The 9,723-nt window shown below is 38.2% G+C and overlaps 1 pseudogene; it reads right to left on the bottom strand.

Annotated features, from left to right (window-relative positions):
• Positions 1–627: 627 nt before the first annotated feature.
• Positions 628–2,498, bottom strand: LOC112820317 (actin, cytoplasmic 2-like; annotated as a pseudogene).
• Between the last annotated feature and the right edge of the window lie 7,225 nt (positions 2,499–9,723).

Raw genomic sequence — 9,723 nt, 5'->3', positions numbered from 1 at the left:
TTATTACTTCTAAACAGTTATAAAGAAGATCATATCAATGAAGGTGAGATTGCATTATTCCATGTTTCTTCTTAATATCTTATAAGCATTTGTTTAGTGTAAGTTTTAATATCTACTATGAGGACGAGAGACTATGTTGGGTCTCAGTTAAAAAGAGATCTGGGAATTAAAAAAATCAGTTAAACTTGCTATGTAGAGGGAAAAATACATTTCCCAGTAATTAGCTGAAACTTCACAACATAATTCTCCAGGTTCAATTATCAAGTAGTTTTATTCCACAATCAGTCTTTATTGCCAGAATAACAGTTCTAACCTCAGAACTTTATTGGATATATACTTTACAAAGTGCTTAAAAAAAATCTATGTTTTAAGTTGTATGAAGCTTTAGATATTTTACTAGTCCTTAATTAATTTAGAGTATTTTAAAAATATCCACCAATTCTTGATAAACCAGGTATTAGAAAAGTAAGTTCTATTTTGTCATCTTCTTAATGTAAAAATTCTTCCTTTTATCTGCAGTTCACTGCTTATGGATCCAGTAATAACCTCAGCTAAGGAGGATCAAAACAGAAGATAGAATTTTATTTATTTATTTTTATTTTTTAATTTTATTTATTTATTTTTTTTTTACTGCAGCACTTTTATTTCCTCACACAATGAATGACGTGTTGCTGGGGCCTAATGTTCTCACATGACAGTAGAAAACCAAAATCTGTTGTCATCTCTTAAAGAATTGAGAATTGTGTACAAAAACCTTACATAAATTAAAAGGATGAATAAATTTACAGTTGTAAATGCAAACCGTTTTCCAACTCAAGGCAATTAACAACCCACGGTGTTCTGGCAGGAAAACATCAGGTAAGAAAGGAAAAGTGGGTCTTGAGGCTCGGACCTTCCCAACCCTGTTAGACCGGCAAGACAGAAATGACAACTCATTCAGGACTCTTGTCAGCCTCCAGAGAAATCCTGGAATAGGCAGCTCTTAGACATTAATACCCTGCACAGATCAAGAGCCTCATGGTCTTGCAGATTCTCCAATCAATGGATTTCTCTTCCATCAACGTGATCTCAACCTCAGCCACGAACTGACTGAGCCGCATGTGCTAAGGGTTTAAATCAAAGATATGTACAGGGTATTAAACATATACCAAGGGAACAGTTAACTTGGATACAAGGTCAAGATTAGCAACAAGTTCTACAATCCGGTGCTGATATTAGATACAAGCTTCAAGGACAAATTTCTTTTCAAAGGCTTATTCCAGTTTCATGAGGCTAGCATGAGGTGTATACATTTGCCAGGGCAAACCTATACTCCGGAATTCACTCATGCAGCAAATGCTACGCATCTGCTCACAGTCCATTTAGAAGCATTTGCGGCGGACGATGGAGGGGCCTGACTCGTCCTGCTCCTGCTTGCTGATCCACATCTGCTGGAAGGTGGACAGTGAGGCCCGGATGGAGCCCCCGATCCACACGGAGTACTTGCATTCAGGAGGAGCACTGATCTTGATCTTCATCGTGCTGGGCGCCAGAGCTGTGATCTCCTTCTGTCTCCATCCTGTCGGCGACGCCAGGGTACATGGTGGTCCCGCCAGACGGCACCGTGTTGGCGTAGAGGTCCTTCCGGATGTCCACGTCACACTTCATGATGGAGTTGAATGTGGTCTCGTGGATGCCACAGGACTCCATACCCAGGAAGGAAGGCTGGAAGAGAGCCTCCGGGCAGCGGAACCGCTCGTTGCCGATGGTGATCACCTGCCCGTCGGGCAGCTTGTAGCTCTTCTCCAGGGAGGACGACGATGCAACCGTGGCCATCTCCTGCTCGAAAGCCAGGGCGACGTAGCACAGCTTCTCCTTGATGTCACGCACGATTTCCCGCTCGGCTGTGGTGGTGAAGCTGTAGCCACGCCCCGTGAGGATCTTCATGAGGTAGTCCATCAGGTCCCGGCCAGCCAGGTCCAGACGCAGGATGGCGTGAGGCAGCGCGTACCCCTCGTAGAAGGGCACAGTGTGGGTGACCCCGTCCCCAGAGTCCATGACAATACCAGTGGTGCGGCCAGAGGGCTACAGGGACAACACAGCCTGGTTGGCCACGTACCTGGCCAGGGTGTTGAAGGTCTCCAACATGATCCGGGCCATCTTCTCGTGGTTGGCCTTAGGGTTCAGGGGGGCTTCGGTCAGCAGCATGGGGTGCTCCTCGGGGGCCAGTCGCGGTTCATTGTAAAAGGTGTAGTGCCAGATCTTCTCCATGTCGTCCCAGTTGGTGACAATGCTGTGCTCAAGGGGGTACTTGAGGGTCAGGATGCCCCGCTTGCTCTGGGCCTCGTCGCCCACGTAGGAGTCCTCCTGGCCCATGCCCACCATCACACCCTGGTGTCTGGGTCACCCGACGATGGACGGGAACACGGCCCGGGGGGCGTCATCCCCAGCAAAGCCCGCCTTGCACAAGCCGGAGCCACTGTCGATGACGAGCGCGGCGATCTCCTCTTCCATTGCGGTCGGTGGAGGTGGCGGCAATGCACGCGAAGGATGAGCTGCGGGAGAACGTGGAGCGCAGCCCGGCTGCAGTGAGTGAGACCTATTTTTTAAAGATTTTATTTATTTATTTGACAGAGAGACAAAGCGAGAGAAGGAACACAAACAGGGGGAGTGGGAGAGGGAGAAGCAGGCTTCCCGGGGAGCAGGGAGCCCGATGCGGGGCTCAATCCCAGGACTCTAGGATCATGACCTGAGCCGAAGGCAAATGCTTAATGATTGAGCCACCCAGGGGCCCCAGGAGATAGAATTTTAAATATCCTCTGTTAGCAACAGGTAATCTGTAGGTTTTGGAAGCTTCTCTACCAATCTTCCCAAAGCAGTCAAAAGTGAAGAAGACTCTACACCAATGGTTAGAGTAAGGGAAGCAATTTTGAGTCTTCAATATCCATTCTAAAATTGTTTGAGAGCCTGGAATGGTTATTGATAATCTAAATATTGATCAGTAGCAAAAGGTGAGCTAGAAAATATAATGTTAACATTATTTAATTTATATTCAGATAAAATGTTTGCATTAAGTACGCTTTATTTAAAATAATACAGAAGAAGCCTTATTTTTGACTTCATGTTGTCTTTAAGGTTTTTCAGGAGGGAATGTTAACTTCCCTGTAGTTTAATGAAAAATTTGGACATCCCCATAAATTCTTCATTATTCTAAAGTAATAATAATGTCTTAATAATAATGATCACATTATGGTTCAAACATACAACATCAATTTGCTAATTATATGTGTCCAATCTCATAATTAAGACATCAATTTGCATTCAAAACATGACACCCACAATTTCCCAAATAGCACATGGCTCAAATGTTTTCATCTGCTTTCATGGAATGAAGTGTGGCAGATTTTCTTATAGCTCTGTAATTCCTCCCTTGCTAGGAAATTTTCACTAAAAACCAAAGCAAATGAGAAAGCTGATAATACTCCAAGATGCAAACACTCTGACCAAACATCAAAAGGGAGTTCAGCCTTATGCATTAGTGCAGGCCCTATGGTGGCTTTGTACCATGTCAACATAATTAACTTGAAATTCGATTTTCAAAATATCTTTCCCTCTATAATTCTGGGTTGGGGTGGACTACAAGATAAATTTTCTTGACATTTGGATGACAGAGGTGAAATAGCATCCATTATTATGCTGTGAAGGTTGAAGTAAGAACAGACATTGTTGCAACTTGCATTTGTTGTCCTCTGTTGCATTTGTCTAGAAATTCTGTTGGCTTGGGGTAGCATCTCAAAATGGAGCTCCTTTAGCATCCAATAGATGTCCTCCTTCAATAACTTTAAATCCTGAGCCAGGAGTTCTTTGAGGTTTTGTAGGGAGGAGCTCCAGTTTATAATGTAGAAATTAAAGAAGTCATGAGAGACTGATGAACATTCTATTTGTCCTCACTCATTGCAGTTTGTTCTGGTACCTTTCCTCTCTAGGCCTGATACTATTGCAAAAATGAGTATTACATTAACTGCTTAACCAGCTCTCAAAATTGTGCAGTCTAGCCCATATTCTAAGCCCCTTATGTTATGCCATCATAGGCAACTTTAGATTGTCTCTTGGTTAGAAGTCAACCATGTATCAAACACCACTCCAGAGCTTGTCTTCCTAAATTTCAAGGGAGATACATGTCCAAATTTTAGGAGGGATATAAATGATTCTTTCTAGTGGTCTTTGATGCCCCACTCACTAAGTCTAAAAGGAGGACAGTGCTTTATTAGAGGTAATTACTCCCTCCTCATATAGATTTGGAATCATAGCACAGTGTTTCACCAAAGATATCCTTCTTCCAAAACCTTTTCTCAATCTCTACACCTTGATTAATTTACTATCTCCTTAGATTAAAAGCCTTTGAAATCCTACTTAGAAATTTCTACATGGTATTCTGATAACTCACTTAGTGATGTTTCTCCAATTTGATGCTATTTTCAAACAAAAATTTTACATTTTTTTATGTAATAGAACATAGTCTAAATATTTTAGATATTTAGATATTAACTCATTTAATTTACCCTGCTGCTGCCATGAGGTGAAAACTGAAGTTCCAATTTACACAGAGAGTAAGGGGTTATTTTTGGTTGCTTCTCAGCCAACCTGACTACAGACTACATTTTAATGCACATTGTTACACTAATTTACATGAATTTCAGTAAAGAATGGTGGAAATATAGTACGTTTTACTGGATTCTTTCCTATCTCAAATTATTCAGAAACTAACATAGGAGTTATGGGAAAAAATGTGTCTCTCTCATTGGTGTACAATTTGGCTTTGGTGTTCTATGGACTAGCCCCTTTGTGAGATAGCAAAGGGTTTCAATCAGGTTTTGTACAGAATTCAATAAAAGGACTCAGTATCTGTAGGGGAGGAAGAAGTTTTCCTCAGCCCTCTTAGGGTCCCTGACTACATCTGAACATTAATCTGACAAAGACATATTTACAGAAGAAAAACATACAAATTTTATTAAATTTTTACATGTACATCACAAGATAATGAAGACCTGGAGAAATGACCAGATCAGGAAGCTTTTATGCCTCTTAAACAAAGAGGCAATAAATTTTTGAAGAATTGACAAGACAAAGACGTTTGGGCTGGGGTAGTAAATGGTGAAGTAACTAGAAAGATAAGGGTTAGTCTAACAAGGTTTGTTGGAGATTCCTCCGGTGCAGTCTTTGGGCTGATAAGAGTCTGTCTCCAGGAGAATTTATTTCCTGCCTTTAGGCAGAAAAGGAGGAGCTTTTTCTGCATTTACTCCTTAATTGCTTTCAGTTCAAGATAAGATTTATGTCAAAGAGGCAAATATTGGAGTGACATATCCTGCTTTCTTTCATAACCAAATGACAGAGGGAAATTTTATCTGACCTTGTATGCTGTAAAAATTGAACAGTTCTGGCATTCAAACTTAAAAAACATGCTTGTTTATTTTGCACTCATTACTCAAACAAAACATAAGAGTATGGAGTCCCCAGTTTTACCTACAACTATGGAATAAGATAGTTCCTAAAAATGTCAAAATTCCTGCCAGGTTATGATTCTCAGAATACACAAGTATTCCACCTCAGACTGACTCTCCATTTTACCATAGGTTTGGTCCTCAACCACTCTCCTCAGAGATGGTATGAATAAGGACAATTAGCTGTAATTATTTTCTTTCTCTTGGTTCTCAAACTAGTACTCCCCAGTCAGATTCTCCCAGAAAGCCATGCTTTTCTTGAAATGAGAGGTAAAGAAAGCCTAACAGTTTTTCACTCCAGGCAGAACTGAGCAGCTAGGCTTCCTGAGTTATTTATTAGAAGTGCTTTTGTCATACATAGAGCCAATTGCTCCCTGATTATTTTTCCAGACTTATTTCTCCAGACCTTTTTCTTCTCACTCACTAGTGGATTCTAGCATATTCACTCCTTTCTCTTCCAGAAAAAAAAAAAAAAAAAACTGATTTCTGCCATAGGGTTTTTTGCACTAACTATAACCTCATCTAGGAATGTACCTCCCCCACATATTTTCATGGATAACTCTTTAGTATGTTGGTCTCTGATAAATATCACCACCTAAGAGAAGTCTTCCCACACCTTGCAGTTATGTATCCCATGTTTTTAGTTTCAACATAGAACTAATGACTACATGAAAATTCCTTGTGTTTTTTTTCCCTCTATGAATTATCTGTCTCCTCAGCTTGATTGTAAGTTTGAAGAGAGGTAAAAATGTGTGTATCTCATTCAACATTCTTTCTCTGTGCTATGTAAGAGGAGTTCAATAAAACATCTGTGAATTGAATGGATGAATGAATAACTCTTTAACTAGATTTTTTTTCTTCATGAATATGTCATGAATGAAATCTATTGGATATATTTAACATGGGATTCCAGTTTATTCCATGTGAGACAATTGAAAATATTTTATTTTATTTTATTTTATTTTATTTTATTTTTTTAAAGATTTTATTTATTTGACAGAGAGAGACACAGCGAGAGAGGGAACACAAACAGGGGGAGTAGGAGAGGGAGAAGCAGGCTTGCCCGCAGAGCAGGAAGCCTGATGTGGGGCTCGATCCCAGGACCCTGGGATCACGACCTGAGCCGAAGGCAGACGCTTAACGACTGAGCCACCCAGGCGCCCCCAATTGCAAATATTTTAATTTTACCTTATACTTTTGCCTGACCATTAGACCTTTGGGATTTGGTTATATTTTTCCAGCAGGAGAATTTTTGGGCCCATTTTTCTGTATAAGACAGTTTAAGACCGGAGATATCACTGTTTTACTAACATGTACCAGTTGTATTCTTTCTAAAGAAAGGATTTTAAGTATTTACATTAATTATAGAGGACATAAAACACTCAGCAAGCTCTTCTGGATCAGGAAGTGCTTCCATATACCATTTCATTTCATGGCAGGGGTAATGGCATTTTGCTCCAACCAATCTTTTAGCATTGGTCATGTCTCAAAATCAGAAAGAGAAACAATCCCCCTTTATACTCACAAACCAGGACCTGAGGTTTAAAATAATGCTTAGTGACAGAACAAATTATGCAAATTTTGCTGAAAACCTATTGAGGGAAGCTCCTTCTGTCACCATCTAATCCTTAGAGTTGAAGTTGGTAAGAGTTGAGGATTGGCAAGAGACTTACTGAGGCAAATAACAGTCAGATCTTCTGTCCATCAGGTTTTGTTTTTTTTTTCCTGATTGGAGCAAGTATCAGAGTAACATATAGGAAAATGAGATAAAAAATATACTTCATAAATGGGCTAAGAAAGTAGCTCATAATTCCATATGCACATATCTCTTGACAATACTAAGATTAGGGAAGCATATTCATTATAAGACCAAATGAAACTCTCTTCCTCTCAAAAATCTTAATTTCCGAGCCCTTAATTTCATGTTTGTTGAGAAGTCTTATTAAATTTCTTAGACATAAGGACTATCAACAGCTATTGTCATAAACTCATTCATTCATTTTTAAAAAATGAAGCACATTATTGACTACCCACTGTATTCTAGGAACCTAACAAGGTGATGGTAATAAAATGTTGAATTAAGAACATTTCCTGTTAACACTTAGATGCTTACATTCTTCTGGGAGAGGCAACATAAAGCAAATAAATAGAAAAAAGTTTCCATATAGAAGGTACTAAAGTAAGATCATTGAGGCCACAGGACTGAGAAGGAATGTATTTTATGATTAAATAAGCTGCTTTAAATTATTTTTCTCACTGGAATTATTTTATAATTAAAAGACTGATAGGAAGATATAACATTTTCAGTAAAAATTTATTTTATCATGCCAAACGATGAATTCTGAAAATGTTTGTAACACACATCATAAAACTTTTTAAAATGCTCATTTTCTATGAATTATTGCCTTATAAATCAGTAGATACACACAATTAAAAGTAATTTACAGTAATCTACTAAGAAGAATTGACTTGGTTCACAGAGGGATTCACTGTTTGTGTTTAAAGAAACAAATGATGGGGCGCCTGGGTGGCTGAGTCAGTTAAGCGACTGCTTTCGGCTCAGGTCATGATCCTGGAGTCCCGGGATCGAGTCCCACATCGGGCTCCCTGCTCAGCAGGGAGTCTGCTTCTCCCTCTGACCCTCTTCCCTCTCGTGCTCCCTATCTTTCATTCTCTCTCTCTCAAATAAATAAATAAAATCTTTAAAAAAAAAAAGAAACAAATGATTATTTCATGCTTACTTCAGTGGAGGCATCAAGATGTATTATGATCGAATAATTAATCTCTTCCAGCTAATGAAATAAATATTTCAACATACAAATTTGACAGGTAAACAATTAAGAAAAAATTTGTGTTTAGGAAATAAAGAATACTATCTTTCTTTTCGCCCAACAGGGAAAACATTTGTTCTAAAGTTTTTGCAGCAAATCTGTTCATTTCCATTTTTTCATTTCAGTGTTCTTCATCAGTTCATGTCTATAAAAATCAAGTTATTTTTTCCACCTAAAAAGAATTTACTAACATGTGAGATTTAAATATATGGGAGTTTTAATTTCTTTCTCTCTCATGATTTTCTTTTGGAAATATATGAGATCATTAAAAAAGAAAAGCAGGAAAAAAAAAAAAAGAAAAGCAGGGGGAGTGGGAGAGGGAGAAGCAGGCCTCCCACCGAGCAGGGAGCCCGATGCTGAGCTCCATCCCAGGACCCTGGGATCATGACCTGAGCAGAAAACAGATGCTTAATGACTGAGCCACGGAGGTGCTTCTAATTAACTTTTAAAATATGTATATAATCAGGTAATTATTACTCTTCCCTTTAAGGAGACCAAAAAAAAAAAAAAAAGAGAAGAAAAGAAGAAGAAATGGAAATACTCCTTAAACTAAATAAAACCATCATGAAGGAAAATCATGCATGCTTTTAATCTACCATTAGAGCTAGTTAATAAGCAGATAACAATACATTTTTTAAACTTAAGCTAAAGTGAGAAAACAGGTTAAAAATTTATTTCATTTAAGTATCTCTTTAACTTCACTATATAATTAAAACAAAATTATCTTGGCAAAAATTCAAATAACATGGCATTTGGACATTTACTCATGAATCAAAATACATATATACCTCACTTTCCATTTCACACACCATTTTAAAATGCATACTCCAACCTTCAACTGAATTATTTATTTCTTTGGAAGATACTAGAAATGTGAAAAATAAGGAAGTTCCAATATAATGAAATCCAAAGTAGTTTAAATTGGCTTAGGAAAAAAAAATACTGTGATATAACTATAGAAACACAGTTGACACACAAGTGAAATCAGATTTCACATTATTTTATTTTCAATAACAGCACTACCACTCACAATTTTCAGCACAGAGTTATTCTCTGCCAAAACATTTATTTCTTTTATTGACAGGCTAAATGTGATCCTGTTCACTTTACCAAAAATCAGCTCATGTTAAAGGACCTCTGAAATGTTTTCCTGGTCAGAGATGGAATTTTTAGAACAGTAGTATTCAGAAATATTGGACAAGTAAACCTCTAACTTTAGGTTTTGAAAATATAATTAATTTTGAAAAAATAAGCTCCTTTGACTTGGGTGTTATCAGGCAAGTCAATGTATCTCTCACTAAAATAAGGAAATGATATTTACATTCATTTAAGGTAGTAATTTTGTATCTACAAATAGCCTGTGCATAATTGAAAATGCAATTATAAGGTGCACACACCTTTATTAGGAAGTT

This window comes from Callorhinus ursinus, unplaced genomic scaffold (genome assembly GCF_003265705.2).
Source record: "Callorhinus ursinus isolate GAN/ISIS: 27379988/994484 unplaced genomic scaffold, GSC_fseal_2.0 scaffold3, whole genome shotgun sequence".
In the NCBI taxonomy this organism is placed as follows: Eukaryota; Metazoa; Chordata; class Mammalia; order Carnivora; family Otariidae; genus Callorhinus; species Callorhinus ursinus.
This window is presented reverse-complemented; position numbering and strand designations above follow the sequence as displayed.